The sequence below is a fragment of the Heliangelus exortis genome, chromosome W (assembly GCF_036169615.1).
Source record: "Heliangelus exortis chromosome W, bHelExo1.hap1, whole genome shotgun sequence".
Taxonomy (NCBI): Eukaryota; Metazoa; Chordata; class Aves; order Apodiformes; family Trochilidae; genus Heliangelus; species Heliangelus exortis.
In genome coordinates this window covers 8,055,048-8,076,274 of record NC_092453.1, presented here as the reverse complement: position 1 = coordinate 8,076,274, position 21,227 = coordinate 8,055,048, and positions in this window count along the sequence as shown.

Here is a 21,227-nt window from a genome sequence, read left to right as displayed (position 1 = left end):
ACTGCTGCTACCACCATTGCGATGCCTATACCAAAAACCAATGTTGCTCCCGCGGCACCCCCGCCAGAAGCAGAGACTAATGTTGTCCCCACAGCACCTCCGCTACCTACTCCTCCTCCTGAGGATGGTAGGACTTGGAAGGCATTCTTGGGATTAGGGGACAAAGGCCTCGCCATTAAAGGCATGTCGGGAAAGGTGCACCATTCCATAGCTGACTTTCTGTCGGACGTCGGGCCGGAGGAAGAGGAACAAGTGTCCACTTCGGGCAACAAAAACGAAATACAGGAGAACGCGAAGGCACTGACAGCCTGCGCCCCCGAGATGAGCGGTCCCAGTTGTTACCTAAAACCGCCCCTACTGCTACTTCCCGGCCCAGAGAAGGAAAAGGGGAAAGAAGCGGCCACCCCAGCCACCCCACCAGCTGCACCCGCCGGCCTGGAGGACAAAATAAAAGCCCTCCTTGATCAAACAAATCAGGTGTTGAAGTCCTTGGAAAAGAGGGTTAAAGACATGGAACAACGGTCATCTTTTCACAAATACCGGGATCCATCCACCCTCTCTGATGATGACGAGGACGCTTTAACCCCACTGCAAGCACCGCAGAACAAACAAGGCATTAAAGGTGCTGATAAACCTCGACCTGGAAGATGGTCTGGTTTTGTGCGTGATGCCATCCTCGAGGGGGAATGGGAAGCTAGCACCATCGCTTGTCCCATTTTACTTAATAATAATGGCGGGCCACCTCAATTCGAACAACACACCTGGAAAACCCTGCAACAGGCCAAAAAGACCTTGAAGGAGGGAGGACTAAAGACAGAAAGTGGTAGGGCCGTTCTGGATTGGCTTTTCACTGCCGATACTAATAGCCCCCATGACTGTCATAATCTGGCCAAGTACCTGCTCACCCCCTCCCAGCAAATCATCTGGACCAAAGAGTGGGAGCGCCTGGCCCAGGTAGAAGCAAACCATCCTCGAGCACCTGGGGATCCATTGTTAGGGGTAACCGCCAAGATGCTCACGGGTTCAGGACGCTATGGGGACATCCAAATCCAGCTCCAGTTCCCAACTGCACTCCACCACATCGCTGCACATCTAGCCCGCCAAGCCTTCTATGTTGTTCCAGAGCCTACTCCACTTCCCTCATTTACCGCTGTCAAGCAAGGGATGAATGAGCCTTTTCAGCACTTTATTGACCGACTTCATCAATCTGTCATGGCCCAAACTGATCTAGGAACAGAGCAAAAAGAGTCTGTGCTTAAATTATTGGCATTTGAAAATGCAAATCCAAGAATGAAGTCGCTGTTTTCCACCCTACCAAAAACTGCTGATGTCTCAGAAATGCTAGAAGTGGCTGCCAGGGCAGCCCAAACACAGCAAAGCCAAGGTATGGCTAGTGCCTTTGCCGCCGCCATGGAACCCATCCAGAAACTTCTCGCGGCAGTTGCACAAAAACTAGACAGAAGAGGGAATCGATCAAGGAAATTCACCCCTGTTTGTTATCGATGTGGAGCCAGAGGCCATACAAGAAGAGCTTGCTCGGTCACAGTGTGGTGTGATCGATGCCAAAAGGACAATCACAACAATTCAGCGTATATGTCTGCAAAAAACGGGAGGAGCAGCGCGAAGGGCCCCCGCGCCAGGACACAAGTAGCCGGGCCAATGCGTTACACCGGCTCCCCGCCCCAGCCACAAGGGGAAGCCTGGGTCTCAACGTCCCAGCAGCAATAGATGTTACTCTGACGACAACCCAAGTGCAGCGGATCCCAACAGGAATATATGGACCAGTGTACCAAGAGAATAGTACGGTTGGAGCCTTACTGATTGGCTGTTCTTCTACTGGCATCGCAGGACTTGTTGTGCTCCCAGGAGTAATTGATGCGGATTATACAGGGGAGATCATGATCACTTGTTTCACATTAACGCCCCCCCTGATAATCAAAGCAGGCACTCGGTTAGCACAACTGGTCCTTCTCCCAAAAATTAACTTAGGGAAGAACGCTCCCGTGGCACGAGGCACCCAAGGCTTTGGATCTTCTGGAAGCACTCTGGTCACCTTAGTGCAACAGATGAAGACAAGGCCTATTGTAATTGTACAACTGGCTGCTGGTAGTGAAGTCAAGATTCTTTCCATGATGATGGGCACCAGGGCTGATGTTACAATAATCAACCACAATGTGTGGCCTCGTCATTGGAAACTCATCACTGCCCTCGATGCTGTCCAGGGAATAGGCGGTGGTTCCACTCCCCTTCAAGCCCTTAACCCCGTGCAATTGAGGTTCCCCGAAGGACAGGCAGTGACCGTACGACCCTATGTGTTGCCGCTACCAGGACAACTTGGAGGGTTGGTTGGCAGGGAGGTCATGAGCCAGTTAGGGGCCATTCTCTCCATTCCCGAACCCACCCAGCCCCCTCAACATTTTTAATGAGGGCCACTGCAAAAGTGCCGCCAATCCCCAGGCTTTGGTGGAAGACAGACATCCCTGTCTGGGTGGAGCAGTGGCCCCTATCTAAAGAGCGGCTAGAAATTGCCAACCGCCTGGTGCAAGAGCAGCTGGACGCGGGACACATTCGGCCATCCGTCAGCCCTTGGAACACTCCCATTTTTGTAGTCCCAAAGAAGACGGGGAAATGGCGGCTGTTACATGACTTACGTAAGGTCAACAACCAGATGTGGCCGATGGGTGCCCTCCAACCCAGGCTGCCCTTACTCACCATGTTACCCAGAGATTGGCACCTTCTGGTAATTGATCTCAAAGACTGCTTCTTTACCGTTCCCTTACATCCCGAGGACACGGTTCGCTTTGCCTTCACCATCCCATCGATTAACAAGAGCGAACCTTCCAAAAGGTACGAATGGGTAGTGCTCCCCCAAGGGATGAGGAACTCCCCAACAATATGCCAGTTGTATGTGGCTTGGGCACTCTCGCCGATTCGAAAAGAAATGCCGGACACCCTGATCTATCATTCTATGGATGACATGTTGCTTTGCCAGGAAGCCCCGTTCCCCGACAACATTAGTCAGATGCTGACCGCTCGACTAAAGGCGAAAGGATTAATTGTAGCTCCTGAGAAAGTACAGTCACAATCGCCCTGGAGCTACCTAGGGTGGCAAGTCACTCATGCCATGGTCAGACCGCAAAAGCTAGAGGTAATCAACTCGGTCAAAGCATTGAATGACGCCCAGAAGCTAGTGGGCGAGCTTCAATGGGTTCGACCCATCATAGGTCTCACCAATGTTGATATCCACCCCTTCCTGTCACTATTGCGGGGCACGCGACCAGATGCACTAGTGGACTGGACCGATGAGCATACCAATGCGCTAAAACGGGTCGTCCACAAACTGGCAACCGGCTTTGCAGACCGTCAAGATGCCACTCAACCCATCGGAATCTGGATATGCAATCACCCTTTGTTCCCTTTCGCACTGCTACTACAGGACTTCAATTGGCAAAGGGAAAACAGGAAGCAGCACTATGATGACTATGATCGAAGCTGTAATCAGAACTCTCGGGGATCAGACCCAATAGCTATCTTGGAATGGCTATTCCCACCCCACACGGCTCAAAAAGGTATCTGGCAGCGAACTGAAATCATAGCGCTCCTGATACGGAAGGGACGACAGCGTTGCCTTGAAGTAGATGGTCGAGAGCCGGGTTGGATCAGCATTCCTATCAAAACGATTGATTTTGATTGGTTGCTGCAACGCTCTACACCATTGGAACTTGCCTTGTTCAAATATTCTGGAGACATCCGTCACAGAGGCCCAAAACACAGGCACCTACAGGCCATTAGCCAGTTCTGCTGGATAGAACGACCAATTGTTTCAGAGCGTCCAGTGCCTGGTATCACTGTGTTCACTGATGCTGGAAAAAGGTCAAAAACGGCCGCCTGTGTATGGCAGGAGGAGGGTCAGCGGAAACTACACTCGATTCCGGGCACCGACAAAGACAATCTGCAAACTCTGGAACTACTGGCTATCATTTGGGCCTTAACACAATGGCGACGTGTCCCCCTTAACATCGTCTCTGACTCGCAGTATGCTGTAGGAGTGGCGAACCGTATCGAGGATGCTCTCGTTAAGCCAGTGCAAAACCAGCGACTATTAGAGCTCTTTCTTACATTACAGCGTGTACTGAAAAATCGCACACAACCGTGCTGCATCTTGCACATCTGTAGCCATAAACCATCTTTAGGCCTAGGAGAAGGAAAGGCAAGGGCTGACTCCCTGGTCAGCCTAGGAATGCAGGGTCCTGTAAGCCAGTTTGGGAAGGCTCAAAACAGTCATTCCCTATTTCACCAAAATGCCAAGGCGCTGAAGCGCATGTTTGCAATTCCGTGGGAAGATGCCAAAGGGATTGTTAAAGCATGCCCCCAGTGCGCACATTTTGGCCCTGCACTAGGAGTGGGAGTCAACCCACGTGGGTTGCAAGCAGGAGAGATCTGGCAAATGGATGTTACCCACGTTCCGGAATTTGGACGACTTAAATATGTCCACGTATCAATAGATACCTTTTCAGGCATGCTTTGGGCCACGGCTCAGACAGGGGAGAAGGGCTTGCATGTGGTCCATCACCTGACCAATTGCTTTGCTGTAATGGGGGTCCCCCAAGTAGTAAAAACTGACAATGCGCCTGCTTATATAGGCGGAAAGGTCAAGCGGTTTCTTGCCACTCGGGGAGTAAAACACATTACAGGGATCCCTCATTCGTCCACAGGCCAGGCGATAGTGGAAAGAGCTAATTGCACCCTGAAGACATAGTTACAAAAGCAAAAAGACAGCAAAGATTTGGACCCACAGATGCGGTTTAGCAAAGTGCTTTTTACATTGAACTTTCTTAGCCTAAGCCGTGATTCCCAACAACCTCCCGTGTTACTACACTACTCGTCCCAAAAAATCAACCGCATGCCAGAAGTACAAATTAACTACAAGGATCCTTCTACAGGTCAATGGGTAGGGCCCAGGCCGTTACTGTTTACTGGAAAAGGCTATAGCTGTGTCTCCACAGACTCCGGACCTCTTTGGGTACCCAGTAAATGGACACGCCCTGCCGCGACCGGATCTCCAACGGACAACTCAGCACCCATTTCCAACAACGGCGCATCGTCCAGCAGCTCAAACTGAATAACCTTGCTGAACTCGCACCTTTGGACATCGTATATTTTTTCTTGCTTGTTGTTTGTGTTCTTTTCCAAAAAAAAAAAAAACAAAAAAACCCCCCAAAAAAAAGGGGGGGGGGGGGAAGTGTAGTGAAATGAGGCAATGAGGCAATCAGGTGTGGCTAATTACGAGGTGGGAGGCGTGAGCTTGTGCCAAGCCCACCTGTGCCCATTTAAGGCCTACCCCAACTGTGCATGAGCAGGATTGGGCAACCAATAAAAGGTGAGCTTCAGAGTGCATGCCCAGCTCACTCTCGAGCAGCCAGAGGAGGAGGTTAGCTGAGTCCGGAGCACAAGCACTGAACAAGGCTAGCCAAGTCTAAAGGCGACAAGGTTGGAGCACTGTTTGTGCACCCCAACAAGAACACCTGCTTGACTTCGAAGCACCGGGCCCCAAGGAAGTTCTGTCTGCTACAGCCAAAGGCACTTTTTTCCAGCCAAGCAAAGCAGTTTTGAGTAGTTCAGTTGAAAAAATACGTTTGGAAGGAGAGCGTGGATTAATGTGGTTCTGGGTGGGCCCCTGTGCAAGAGGCATTGCACTGAATGTTGAATGGAATCTTAAAATAGCCTAAAAATATGAATAATAGTATTGATACACCCACAGCCACTGATTGGCTAATCCTGAGCTATTGACTTCTGAGCCCTTGATCAGAAGTAATGGGGTGGATATGAGTGAATTCCTCTTGTCTTCTGAGTTCCTACTGATGTGGTTTTCTAATCTTTGCTTCCATTGTCCTTGGCTCACTGCATGTGGAACAAGCTCTCCTAAACCAAGAGGTCCTCCCTGGGGAGAGGGACACTTCTACTCCCTCATAGCTGGCAGCCAGGAGCGTTCAGGTCTGTGTAAAACCTAAGCAGGTACCTAGGTGGGGATTTGGGAGCCCATTTTTGGTTTTCTTTATTATGCGCTATGCGGGTAGAAAATTTTGGCTACTGAAAAATAAGGACAGTCTGTAAGGATGAAAGAAATAAATAAGAAACACAGAATCATGGAATGTTTTGAGTTGGAAGGGACCTGAAAGATCATCTACTCCCAAACCCCTGCCATGGGCAGGGACACCTCCCATCAGCCCAGGTTGCTCCAAGCCCCATCCAACCTGACCTGAGACACTGCCAGGGATGGAGCAGCCACAGCTTCTCTGGGAAACCTGGGACAGGGGCTCAGCACCCTCACACCAAAGAATTTCCTCCTAATATCTCATTTCAATCTCCCCTCTTTCAATTTGAAACCATGCCCCCTTATCCCATTCCTCCATGCCCTTGTCCAAAGTCCCTCTCCAGCTTTCCTGGAGCCCCTTCAGGCACTGGAAGGTGCTCTAAGGTCTTCCTGGAGCCTTCTCTTCTCCAGGCTGAACGACCCCAACTCTCTCAGCCTGGCTCCAGAGCTGCTCCAGCCCTCCCAGCATCTTCGTGGTCTCCTCTGGGCTTGGTCCAACAGTTGAGCTGCCTTTGAGCTCCCTGTGAATTAAAGAAGAGTTTTATACAAGCAGTGGTTCTTGAATGTTGACTTTGCTGGTGAAAGGATTTCACCCAGGGAATCAGGAAAGGTAGAAGCAGGTTTATTTCAGTGTTCCTACAGTCCCAGATCAGGGGTGCAGACCTCCAAGAGCTGGCTTAGCCAACAAGGGTGGCAACAGTGCTCAGGGCTCCCACTTTTCTCTCTGCACAAGACACAGTGGAGTGAGTTTCCCCTTGATGAGAGTTTCCTGGCAGGTGTGAGGGCTGCAATATATTTTCAACTGAAATAACAAGTCTCTGACTGAATGGGGCCAGTAGAGAAAGACTGCTACAGCACTTGGAAGGATAATAGCTCAGAGAAGCTCCTGGAAGGCACTAGACTCCTAAGAGTAAATATATTGTAGCATAGTAGTACAATATATTGTACTTCTTGAAAACTGTGTGGATGACTGGAGTACTTGTAGACTTGTTCCCTTTCCATGAGGATTAACTGGAGTGGGAATTTGTATCCATTGTGTTACCCTTAGATGCAAACAACTGAGCACTTGGGGGAAAAAACTAAATTAAAATGAACTTGTTGGATGCATGTCTTAGAGGAGCTGGAGTTACCTGGGCTCCTGATGGTTGACTGGATCAGTGGTACTGGCAATAAGGGCTATTTCTAGATGGTGATGAAATGTGTTGAGAAAGGAACAGGTAGAAACATCCCTTTTTTTTCCAGGTTTCCTTTGTGCACCACAAGCAAGTAAAAATGAAGAGTAGTTCCCATTATTTTTGTGGTTTACCTCCCCTTTTCCTTTCCTTCCCTTCCCTTTTCCTTTCTCTCCTCTCCTCTCCTTTTCACAAAACACCTTTATCTGTGCTGATGTTGACAGGTTTTTGGCTCATTGACAAATCCAGCCTGTCCATTCTTCATGTGATCCTTCTTCTTTTTATAAGGATACTCTCTTAAGGATATCTCAAAGGATAACTCTTTGGGGCTGTCTTATTTATAATTTGTATTACGAGAGCAGTCTCAGATCAACATCTTGTTCTGCCATAAACATGGCCCTGGCATCCAAGGCCTTCAGGCTGTGTTTTGTACCTACTAAACATCCGTCCTTACAAAGCAGCAATTAATTAGTCCTGGCAGAGCCCCAGACAGGCAATTTTAACAGGAAAGGGCAAAAAGGAAAGGTTGTTACTGATGGACATCCTGCAGAAGAGTATCAGAGCCAGGGAAGAACATAGCTACAGCTTCTGGTGGTTACTGTGAAGCCTCTTTGTCACAACCCAGCAAAACACTAACACACTGAATGGGAATACATGGGAAATTAATCCCTTTTTTTTTTTGGTCAAAACAAGGATGCCAGTTACAGGTGGGATTCTAAAATGTCAGTGCCTGCAGCCAGGCTTGCTGTCCACACCAGGTCTCTGCAATGAGGCAGGAAGAGAGAGTTCTTCTTCCCTTTTGCTTGCAGGGAGTGGGATTCTGCCATGCTGAGGCAGTTGGAAAAGAGGATTTTGGTGGACCTGCCAAATAAAGAGGCACAGCGGGTGATGGTCCAGCACTGACTGCCCCCTCTGAGCAACAGTGGAGGAGTGGAGCTGAGAACAGATCTGGACTACAGCTTGCTGAGCCAGGCGAGACAACACTGCAGGGACAGTGGCCACTCCATGCCTGAGGTCTTGCAGGGTGAGAACAGTAAAGAGGGACATGCATCCTGGCACTGTGTGGGCAGCAGGAGCAGGGCAGGGATTGTCCCCCTGTGAGGCTGCACCTGGAATCCTGGGCTCAGTTCTGGGCCCCTCAGGACAAGAAGGACATTGAGGGGTTGGAGTGTGTCCAGAGAAGGGCAACGGAGCCGGGGAAGGGTCTGGAGCAGAAGTCTGCCCAGGAGCAGCTGAGGGACCTGGGGGTGTTGATCCTGGAGCAAAGGAGGCTGAGGGGAGACCTTCTGGCTCTCTGCAACCCCCTGAGAAGAAGTTGGAGCCAGGGGGGATCGGGCTCTGCTTCCAAGGAACAAGTGATGGGACAAGAGGAACGGCCTCAGGTTGTTCCAGAGGAGGTTGAGATTGAATGTTAGAAGAAACTTCTTCACTGAAAGGGTAACTAAACACTTCCCAGAGGTGGTTGAATCACCGTCCCTGGAGGTGTTGAAATCCATATAGATGTGGTGCTTGGAAACATGGTTTAAGCACTGGACTTTGTGGAGTTAGGTTAACATCTGGTAGAGTTAGGTTATGGTTGGACTCATTGATCTTAAAGGTCTTTTCCAGTCAGAACAATTCTGTGATACATCACCAACACTGGTGGCATTACACTGTGGCAGAAGAGGTCCAAAGAAGAGGGTTGGGACATAACACAGCTAGGGCAAGCCTCAGCTTGGGACTCCAGCTAAAGGGAGACCAAGACACAGAGCTGAGCATTTCACATATATGTACCTGGCTGTGGAAACCACACAGCTCAGCTCACAAAATGATGCATTCTGATCCTCTCTGTTTTGCCAATTTTTCAGCCTTAAATACAGGGAGACTTCTAGCAAGGCTTTATTTTATCATTCTTCTCACCAGCCTGGGAGCACTTTTAATTCATTGAGGTGATGAACAGTTGTGTAGGGAAGGTTTGTCACAGCTCCACTGCTGCAGGTGAAAAGAGCATTTAGACAGTGCAGAGATTGACCTGATACCCAGGGCTTCTTCATTTAGCCCTTGTCACATCCTGAATTCTTTGAAAATATCTTACACTTACTCAGTTGTCCCCTATTTAAAGTCAGATATGGCACTGCTCAGTTTGTCTTTCACAAGTGCTAATAAGGAAACAGATCTTCTGTTAACAGGAAAGCCAAGCACAGACAGAGAAGGGCAGGTTTTATTTGACCTATAGAAAATTATCCTTTAGAAAGAAGATGCCCCTTATTTTCCCACCTCCTGCAAGGCACTGTGGGCATTCAAAACAAGAGCAAGCAACACAGTGTCAAGGGGAGGGTACACATGAAAATATGTGTGAGTGTATCTGCATTTATGTATACGTGCATTTCAGGCAGGAAAAGACTTTACAAATGTTTTCATAGAATCATAGAATAGGCTGGGTTGAAAGGGACCTCAGAGATCATCGAGTCCAACCCTTGAACAACTACCGCCACAGTCACTAGACTATGGCACTGAGTGCCATATCGAGTCGCTTTTTAAATGTCTCCAGGGACGACGAGTCCACCACCTCCCCAGGCAGCCCGTTCCAATATCTGATCACCCTTTCCGTGAAAAAATTCTTTCTAATATCCAATCTGAACTTCCCCCGGCACAATTTAAGACCATGCCCTCTTGTCTTACTGAGAGTTGCCTGGGAAAAGAGACCAACCCCCGCCTGGCTCCATCCTCCTTTCAGGTAGTTGTAGAGAGCAATGAGGTCTCCCCTGAGCCTCCTCTTCTCCAGGCTGAACAGCCCCAGCTCCCTCAGCCTCTCCTCATAGGATCGGTGTTCGAGTCCCTTCACCAGCTTGGTTGCCCTCCTTTGGACCTGTTCGAGGACCTCAATATCCTTCTTGAACTGAGGGGCCCAGAAATGAACACAGTACTCAAGGTGTGGCCTTACCAGGGCTGAGTACAGGGGCAGAATCACCTCCTTGGACCTGCTGGTGACGCTGTTTCTGATACATGCCAGGATGCCATTGGCCTTCTTGGCCACCTGGGCACACTGCTGGCTCATGTTCAGCTTCCTGTCAATCCAGACTCCCAGGTCCCTTTCTGCCTGGCTGCTCTCCAACCACTCTGTCCCCAGTCTGTAGCGCTGCATGGGGTTGTTGTGGCCAAAGTGCAGGACCCGGCACTTGGCCTTGTTGAAGCTCATCCCATTGGAGTCAGCCCATCTCTCCAGTCTGTCCAGGTCCCTCTGCAGAATCCTCCTGCCTTCCAGCTGATCAACACTTCTCCCCAGCTTGGTGTCGTCTGCGAATTTGCTGATGATGGACTCAATCCCCTCATCCAAGTCATCAATGAAGATATTGAACAGGACTGGGCCCAGTACTGATCCCTGGGGGACACCGCTGGTGACCGGCCGCCAACTGGAAGCAGCCCCATTCAGCACCACTCTCTGGGCCCGGCCCTCCAGCCAATTCTTAACCCAGTGCAGAGTACGCTTGTCCAAGCTGTGGGCAGCCAGCTTTCTCAGGAGGATGCTGTGGGAGACAGTGTCGAAGGCCTTGCTGAAGTCCAGATAGACCACATCCACAGCCTTCCCCTCATCCACCAGGCGGGTCACCTGATCATAAAAGGAGATCAGGTTGGTCAGACAGGACCTGCCCTTCGTAAACCCGTGCTGGCTGGGTCTGATCCCCTGTCCATCCTGCAGGTGCTGTGTGATTGCCCCCATGATGATCTGTTCCATAACCCTGCCAGGCACTGAGGTCAGGCTGACAGGCCTGTAGTTTCCCGGGTCTTCCTTCCGGCCCTTCTTGTGGATTGGCGTGACATTGGCCAACTTCCAGTCATCTGGGATGTCCCCAGTGAGCCAGGACTTCTGGTAGATGATAGAGAGAGGCTTGGCGAGCTCTTCTGCCAACTCTCTCATCATCATTTATATCATCATAGAATCATTTTAGTTGGAAAAGACTGAAGATCATCAGGTCCAACCATTAACCCAACACTGCCAAAGCCACCACTGTCCCATGGCCCTCAGCACCACATCTCCACAGCTTTGAAAGCCCTCCAGGGATGGAGACTCCACCCCTGCCCTGGGCAGCCTGGGCCAGGCCCTGACAACCCTTTCCAGGGAGAAATTGTTCCCAAGCTCCAATCTAAACCTCCAGGTCAATTCCTCTTGTCCCATCTCTTCTTCCTTGGAAGAAAAGACTGATACCCACCCCCTGGCTCCAACCTCCTCTCAGGGGGTTGCAGAGAGCCAGAAGGTCTCCCCTCAGCCTCCTTTGCTCAAGGATCAACACCCCCAGGTCCCTCAGCTGCTCCTGGGCAGACTCCTGCTCCAGACCCTTCCCCAGCTCCATTGCCCTTCTCTGGACACACTCCAACCCCTCAATGTCCTTCTTGTCCTGAGGGGCCCAGAACTGAGCCCAGGATTCCAGGTGCAGCCTCACAGGGGGACAATCCCTGCCCTGCTCCTGCTGGTCACACTGTTGCTGATGAAGGTCAGGTTGCTGTTGGAAATGCTGTTCCTGTCCAGTTTGTAAACCTTTAAGCTGTCATGTACCATCCTGATCCCCTCTCAGGAAACAGAGGGGTACTCCGGCTCAGACATAAAATTGGTGTGCAAGGAAGCAGCCATGAGACCAGTGAGGAAAATCTTCGATGCTCTTGAAAATCATCAGCCAAGTACCACAGCTCTGATTAGAGAACCCCATTTGTGAAATGCGGATCTACCGCTGGAACTCTAAATAAACATTATACCCTTAACCCCAGCAGGTGGAGCTCTGTTATCTGCTTAGGAAAACTAAGCTCTACGGTTCTAAAACATTTCTTCAAGCTGTGTTGTCTGCACAAACACAATTTTTTCTTTCTAGCCAGGTTTATCCCGTTGTTTTTTGTATAACAAGTGTTGCATTAGGCAGGAATATAAGAGTATGTTTTGGTAAGGCAGTCCCATACACAAATACGGGTTGGGAGGAGAAAGACAGCCCTGAGGAGGACTTGGGAGTGGTGATGGCCCAGAAGCTCAACATGAGCCATCAATGTGTGCTTAGAGCTCAGAAAGCCAACCATATCCTGGGCTGCATCAACAGAAGCACAGAGGGAGGGGATTTTCCCCCTCTGCTCTGCTGAGACCCCACCTGCAGTGCTGGTTCCAGTTCTGGAGTCCCCAGCATCAGAAGGACACAGAGCTCCTGGAAGGTGTCCAGAGGAGAGGCATTCAAAGAGGTCATTCAAAGACCACTAGGTACCAAAATTTATTGGCATCTGTCACACCCCACAAGGTGGGTACGGCACTGTCACATCTCACAAAGTGAGCACGGCTCCCCAGGTGCAGGGGCCAAACAAAATATCACGTCCCACGGAGTGGACACAGGTAGGGTTTCCCAGAGTGGGGGTCAACTCAGGAAGATTCGGACTGGAGCCCCTTGCTTTCTAAACTCCCTCAGAGAGGAGCCTGGGTGCAGCTGGGCCCAATCCTCCTCCTCCTCTAATTAATCTCTTTTAACAACCCATTTGGCGAGATTAAGTTCAGGTATTCTCTGCATGGTACTCAGGAGTAAGGTTATTACCCAGGAGGTTTGTATAAAACACAACTTTACGTAAAAGTGAGTGAGATTGATTATAAAGCATGTGAGATTACAACTAGCAGAATTATAAAGAAAGGTATTTTAAAGCAATGGATTACAATTTAGCAAAACTTAAGAAAGTTGTCATCAGAACAGGTTACAACTAACAAAACAAAGCTAGAGGTAGTAAAACTTAAAGTTAGAAACTATGTTACCCTCATGTGCTGAGATAAGGTTAGAAACAGAGAGAGAGAGAGAGAGAGAAGTAAAGATGAAGAGATAGAGAAGATATCACCACCCTTGGATCCAGCAATGATCTTAGTAGGAAGTTCAGGTCCTTGGATGGCAAGCGCGCATCCAGCGTTTCAAGTGTGCCTCTTTTATGCAGTCTGACCCCACCATTTTGGGGGGGGGGGGGGGAGCTTTGGCATATCTTGCAAAGCCAGGTGGTCGCTTGGACCCCTCCAGATGGGATGACAAAGCAATAACTCTTATTTCTGCTCATGCACCCTCTCCAGTGGCTTTACCCGGGGCACATACAAGATGTCACTCTGCCTCTGCAGGGTGCATCTTGCCTGCCCCTGTCCCTTATCAAATAAGGACAGTGTCCTGCCTGTCAGGGTGATAGCATGGAGACAAACACATAACCACTCGGGAGAGGTTATATGTGGTGCTTTATTTCAAGGCCCCGGGAACCAGGGGTACGCACCCAAATCTGATTCCAAAGACCGTTACAATTCGGCCACAATTTATCCCTGAAAGTTCCACAATCTAATTGCATATTCAACAGATTACATCTCTTAATATATATTCATGTGTAGATTACTTCATCGATGGGTTACGACATCAGTCCTTTTGCGCTTACATGGTTCCCTCTGGTGGTTGTCCGGTGGTCGTCAAGATGAAGTAAATAGTCTTCCTCTGATGAAGTAAGATGTCTTCCTCACTGTGTCCTTTTCACCTCTTTCTCTTGGATAACGTCCAACTGGTGTTGGGCAACTTCTAATGTGATTAACGTGATTTTTTACTGCCAGCTTTCTCTTATCTCGACTTACTCTGGTATGCACAGTCCCATCCTTATCTTGAATACATGGTTTTCTACTCCTAACAAGGTACCAATAAATCTTGAATACATGGTTTTCTACTCCTAACAAGGTAACCACTACATGGTTTTCTACTCCTAACAAAGTACCATTCTTTATAAGGTAAAACTTTTACATGTTTCCACATTCCTATTTTCTTCTACCTCTAATTCTAAAATAATCAAATCTAATATAATCAGATTCAGAATATACTTCTTTTACTTTCACTTTCTCTTATCCCAACAAGGGTGGCCATCAAACAGAGCTCCCCTTGCCAGGCCAGTGTTCAGCTTATGGGGATAGCAACTAAAGGAGGGGCTACTCTTGCGAGAATAGGGCCCTGCTTATCAGGGTGGTTACCCAAATGAGGGACTCCCCTTGAGAGAACAGAGTCCAGATGGCTTATCGAATGAGGCCTCCACCCAAGCACAGTGTCCACTTTGTCAGGGCAGCTGTTTTGAGACAAATATTCTCTTTGGGATTCTACACCATCTTAACATAGGCTTAATTCAAATATCTCTAAGTTTACAATTTAGTGTATTGCTAGGAAATCACATAACCTAATTCTGTTGTTAAGATGGTGTCAATCAACCTCAAATTGCTACTGTTCCAAATCACACCAGCCCATAATTAGGTGTTAAAGCCCTATGCTGAAATCCCTCCAGCTAAACCCCTTTAGCCATGAAACTTTGATCAAGTCTGGGTCTAGGAGTCTGGGTCCCAGCTGCATCTGGACTCCTCTCTGAGGAGAGTTTAGAAAGCAAAGGGGTTCATTCTGAACCTTGGGACTCAACTCTGCTTGCTCATTCTGTTCCTTGATCCCTGTGCAAAACACTCCAATCCCATCCTGATGCAATCACAGAACTGTCACATTTGGAAAAGACCTCTGAAGATCAGCAAGTCCAACTGTCAACATACACCCCTCAAAGAAAAATTTTATAATAATTTGTGAATATATATGTATATGCTCACTAAAACATGCCCTGAAGTCCCTTATCTACATGTTGGTTTTTTTTTATCCTCAGGGATGGTGACTCCACCATTTCCCTGGGCAGCCAACTTCACCTGTATAAACATATTTTATTTTTGCACTTTTGTGTTATTATAGAATGACATAAACATAGATATGAAGTACATAGTGATATAAACATAGATATGGAGTTCCTAGTGTTGCAAGTAGCGAAAGAAAAAGAAATTTAGAAGTAGTTATGCTAAGGTTTGGACTGGTCAAGTAGGACAGAAAAACAGGCCCTGGTAGCGGCTCTTGGAAACTAGCAAGGGATGTGCTAATGTGCTGAGAAGAGGGGAACAGTTTATCAACAAGGAATGTGCTGGGAAGAGGGGAACAGCTTATCAAAGGGGATTAGTCAAGCATACAGAACATGAAGAAAAGTAAACTGACATTGAAGATAAGGGTTATTACGCATGTAAGGGGGGTTGGTGGTGGGAGACAGTTAAAACAATATCTTAAGCTGAAAAAGTATGAGAGATTTGTGGTTTGTGGATGTCTCTCTATTGTTATCTGCATGATGTATGTAACTGTTTTGCAACTGAAATTCCGCACGAAGGCTTCATTGTAAAAGGGTATAAAAGCTGAACCGAAAACGAGGATCGTTGGAATCCTGACTTGGGACGCTAGTCCTCAGGTTTCCCGGGCCCCGAATAAAGCACCGCATAAACTGACACTCTGTTGGTTAGTGTCTTGACTACGGGCAACAGTTTTCTGGCGACCCAGATGGGACTCCGGGAGCGGCTGGGGCGGTTCATGTGCTGATCCACTCCAAGCCGGCACCAGGTGATTCCTGGAGGAGACATCAACCCGTGCCCGACCCCGCGCCCGACGGACGACCATAAGGTAAGCCCGAAGGTGCTTTATTCCTTATAGGTTGGTTGGTATAAGGGTTGGTTGTTTGGAAGCCTAGGCGCTGGTCGTAAGACACAGCAAGTAGAAAGCTGTGCGGATCCAGCACTTGCCACTCGCGGCGAAGAGTATAGGCAAGTTTGGTATTTGGTATAAGGGTTGGTTGTTTGGAAGCCTAGGCGCTGGTCGTAAGACACGGCAAGTAGAAAGCTGTGCAGATCCAGCACTTGCCACTCACGGCGACGAGTATAGGCAAGTTTGGTATTTGGTATTTGGTATTTGGTATAGGGATTTGGTAATCGGCCGTATATTGGTTTTGTGTGTGAGTGTCAGTGTTTTGTGTGTGTGAGTGCGCGAGTACGGGTGTCAGCATGCTACTGATTAAAAGTTTTAGAGCTCTGTTTTGTGACGAAAAGGATGTTCCTGAGGATTCGCCTCTCGGTTGTCTGTTAAAACATTGGAAAGAGGGTAATTTAGGGCAGGAGTTGCGGAGGAAGACTTTGATTGATTATTGTAATCATGTGTGGCCTGAATATGAAACGGGGGGAATGCAGTGGCCACGGAATGGTACAATAACTCCTGAAATATTAAGTCCTATGATGAGTTTCTTGCGGGAAAATGAGAAATGGGATGAAATACAGTATTTGGATTTGTTCTATTATCTAAAAGGAAAACCTGAGTGGCAAAAGGCTTGTGGATTGTTGATGTTAAAAACCATGGAAGTAGAAAGTGATAAATGCGCTGGTTGTAAAGAGCGTAAAATACGGTTCTCGGAGGAGGAGGAGGATGTGTCTTTGTTGGTTCTCCCAAGTGCGCCGCCGCTCCCACCCCCTGAGGCTCCCCCGGTAAATCCGGTTAGAGCCCCTCTTCCTTTCTCACCCAAGGAGGAGGTAGGGCAGGAGGATTGGGTTGATCAGCCGAGAACGCCGCTTGCGGAGCAGGCTCGGAGAGGGAGGCTGGGGAGAGAAGGCGGTTTGTCGCAGCCTCAGTTAATGGCTCCGCTGCGAGGCAGTAGGAGCGGATGGAGGGAAGGTGATGATAAAGGTTCCTTTTTCGCTGAACGATTTGATGATATGGAAGCAATTGGCGGGGGCGTATAGGGAAAATCCTGAGAAAGTGGCTCAGGTTGTGAAAATGGTAATAAAGACTCAGAATCCTGATTGGAATGATTTGCAGGTGTTGCTAGACACTATTATGGATTCTACAGAAAAGGAGATGGTGTTTAGGGCGATGACAAATTGGGCAAGGGAATTGATTAGAATGCAGGTAGCACAAGGTTCGGTAAATGATTTGGTACCAAGGGAGGACCCCGAATGGAATCCCAATTCATCGGCGGGATACAGAGCGTTAAAAAAACTACCAGGATTTACTGGTAGAAGGGGTCCGTGAGGGGATTCCAAAAACGATGAATTGGTCTAAGTTGTATTCTGTGAGACAGGATAAGGGGGGGGAATCCCCATCGGCATTTTTAGAAAGGCTAAAAGAAACAGCGCGGAGGTACACAGATTTGGATGTGGAGGTTGAATCGGGTAGATTGCAGCTGGCATTGATTTTTATGGGTCAGTCTCAGGAGGATATTAGGAAAAAGTTGCAGAAGTTAGAGGGAGAAGACACACGGAATTTGGAAAAGTTATTGGAGGTTGCATGGAAGGTATATAATAATAATAGGGAAAAGGAGACAACAAAGAAACAGCAGGCAAGCATGCTGGCGGTCTTGCAGCAAGCGGCGGGTGGAAACAATGGAAATAATAGAGGTCGCGGTTGCGGCAGGGGGAGAGGTGGTGCTGCAATGGGTAGAGGCTTTGGGGGTTTTGGGAACCAGGGTACAGGGGGATGCGGACCTAACCTGGAAAAATGAGTGCCCACTTAATCAGGGAGCCCCGATGAGGGGAGGCTTCCCAGGCAATGGAGCGAATCCCGGCAACGGGGTAGGAAGCGGATTGAATCCGTTCACGGGAAATCCACAAGGTGTCGCTCAAAAGTCATCTCGGAAGTCGAAGGGGAACCGATGGAATTCAGGATAGATACAGGGGCTAGTTACTCGGCAATGAATAAATTAAAGGGACCTCTAAGTGACTCTACGGTGTTGGTTGTTGGGGTATCTGGGGAGATTGAAGAAAGGACATTCCTGCAGCCACTCGATATAAAATTTGGGGGAAAGGAATTTGATCATCAATTTCTGTATATGGCAAACAGCCCAGAGTCTCTGCTCGGGAGAGACTTGCTTTCAAAAAGCCTAATGGCAATTACAGGTTAGTACAAGACCTAAGGGCAATCAACTCTATCACCAAAGATATACATCCTGTAGTGGCAAATCCGTACACATTGTTAACATCTGTTTCTGAGAAATTTCAGTGGTTTACAGTAACTGATTTAAAGAATGCCTTCTTCTGCATACCCCTGGCACCTGAAAGCAGGAACATCTTTGCATTCGAGGGGGAAAACCCCGATACGGGACGGAAGCGCCAACTCACATGGACCAGGCTTCCCCAAGGATTTAAATCCTCGCCCACTATATTCGGTAACCAGCTGGCCAAGGAACTTGAGGAATGGAAGACCACCCAGGTAAAAGATTCGCCTTTCTCTTATGTGGTGTTGCAGTATGTGGATGATATTTTCCTGGGTACCGCAGAACAGGGTCTCTGCCTCAAGTTAACCATTGCATTGCTGAATATGTTAGCACAGGCTGGATACCGGGTATCCAGAGAAAAGGCACAGCTGGTCAAACAAAAGGTCATTTATTTAGGATGTGAAATTTCACAGGGAGTTCGTCGTTTGGGAGTAAATCGCATTCAAGCCATATGTGCAATTCCAGTACCCCGCAATAACCAGGAATTAAGATCTTTTCTAGGAATGATTGGCTGGTGTAGACTGTGGATCCCCAACTTTGGGCTGACAGCCAAACCACTGTATGAGGCTGTGAAGGAACCGAGACTTAAGTGGGGACCCACGGAAGATAAAGCGTTCCAGGAATTAAAACAGGCCCTCAAGGAAGCACCTGCCCTGGGCTTGCCGGATTTAACCAAGGACTTCCAACTGTATGTACATGAAAGACAGAAGTTAGCTTTGGGGGTGCTCACTCAAAAATTGGGATCTTGGAAAAGGCCGGTTGGGTACTTTTCCAAACAATTGGACTCAGTAAGTGGGGGATAGCCAGGATGCCTAAGAGCAGTGGCTGCCACAGTAATCCTGATCCAGGAAGCACGCAAGCTAACATTGGGCAAGCACATGACAGTTTATGTACCCCACATGGTCATAACAGTATTAGAACAAAAGGGGGGTCATTGGCTCTCATCAAGCAGGATGCTCCAATACCAGGCCCAACTGAGGGAACAGGATGATGTGGAACTGAAAATAACAAATCACCTTAACCCAGCAGAGTTTCTCAGGTCCACCCAGGAAGAAGGAGAACTGGAACATGACTGCGTGGAGGTAATCGAACAAGTGTACGCCAGCCGGAAGGACCTGAAAGATGAGCCACTGCCGGACCCTGATTGGGAACTGTTCACGGACGGGTCCAGCTTTGTGGAAAGTGGTATCAGGTATGCAGGGTATGCAGTGGTCACCTTGCAGCAGATAGTGGAAGCAAAAGCATTGCCCCCGGGCACGTCAGCGCAGAAGGCAGAAATCTGGGCTATGGTAAGGGCCCTGGAGCTGAGCCAAGGGAAGAGAGTCAACATATGGACTGACTCCAAATATGCATTTGGAGTGGTACATGTGCATGGGGCTCTGTGGAAGGAGCGGGGACTTCTTAATTCGCAGGGGTCGTCAATCAAACACAGGGAAGAGGTAATCATGTTACTGGAAGCAATTTATAAACCATCGGCAGTTGCGGTGATGCACGTCAAAGGACATCGGAATGAACCAGGGAAAGAGTTCCAGGGAAATCAACGAGCAGACCAAGTGGCAAAGCAGGCCACCAGAGAAGTATGGACTCAATTAGCTTTGATACCGGCCCGGAGCAACCCTGCCGCTGCACACATGGAAGACAAACCACATTACTCACTAGAGGACGAGAAGCTGGCTCAGATGTTGCAGGCATGAAAGAACATCAAGGGTTGGTATGTGACCCCAACAGGACAGGTGATCTTACCGGTAAGGATCATGAAGACAGTATTGGAAACAGAACATAATAAGTGTCACTGGGGTGCAGAGGCAATGGTAAGATTTTTGAAAAACAAAATATTCTCAAACCAGATGTTAACATTGGCAAAAAGGGTAAATGCAATGTGTCCGGTGTGTATCAAAAACAACCCAGTGGTGAGGAGGCAGGTTCAAATGGGTAAGTTGCAGGTAGGTCCCCAACCAGGAGATTATTGGCAGATAGATTTTTCTGAGTTACCAAAAGCCCAAACATACAAATACCTGCTGGCGTATGTGTGCACATTCTCGGGATGGCCAGAAGCTTTCCCTTGCAGGACCAATCAGGCAAAAGAAGTGGTAAAAACACTTCTGGAAGAAATCATCCCTAGATTTGGGGTGCCGTTAGGGCTATCATCCGACAGGGGTCCTCATTTCACTGCAGGGATTGTGCAGGAGATTTCTGTAACGTTAGGAATAATTTGGAATCTGCACACGCCCTGGAGGCCCCAATCAAGTGGTAAGGTAGAGCGGATGAACCAAACACTGAAAAACCAAATTAAGAAAATTTGCCAAGAAGCAAAAATCCAGTGGCCACAGGCATTGCTTTTAGCTCTGTTAAGGGTTAGGATCAAACCAAGGGAAAGGATAGGGGTAAGTCCGTACGAAATTTTGTATGGCAAACCCTACCATGCTGCTACCTACCAGGGGGACCCTCATTTGGTGGGAGATCAGATGATATTAAATTATGTGTTGTCTCTGAATAAGACTCTTACAGCACTCAGAGGAGCGTTGCAGTGGAATCGACCCCTACCCCTGGAAAATCCGGCCCACGACATCCTTCCAGGAGACCAAGTCTACATACGGAACTGGTCAGTGGAACCACTGAAGGAGACATGGGACGGTCCTCACCAGGTGGTCATGACCACCTACACGGCTGTCAAGGTCGACGGGATCGACAACTGGATTCACTACACCAGGGTCAAGAAGGTCCCTATGCAATGGTCGGTAGAGCCTTTGTCTCCAACAAGGATGGTGTTCAGAAGCAAATCTTAGGGATACTGATTTTCCTAAGCTTGATTGTGTTAACAGAAACCTTTGTAAAAGTTAATGTACCGGAATCTTATCTGTTGAGACCTGAGGGATCTGATGTTAATCTGACCTGTTTGTTTACTGATGACCAGGGAACTGGATCCGCCGAAATTATCGTGAGGTGGAAATGGGTTACGGAGGATGAACTGATTACGGAGGGGGTAAAGACAGCTTGGGATGAGCCACGCCAGGAAGGAGCAACTATCCTGCAGATACCCAATGTGACCCGGAAAAACGAAGGGAAGTATACTTGCTTAGTGCAGGTACGGGACAGTTTTGATTATGGGGATGTGCAGTTTCTTACAA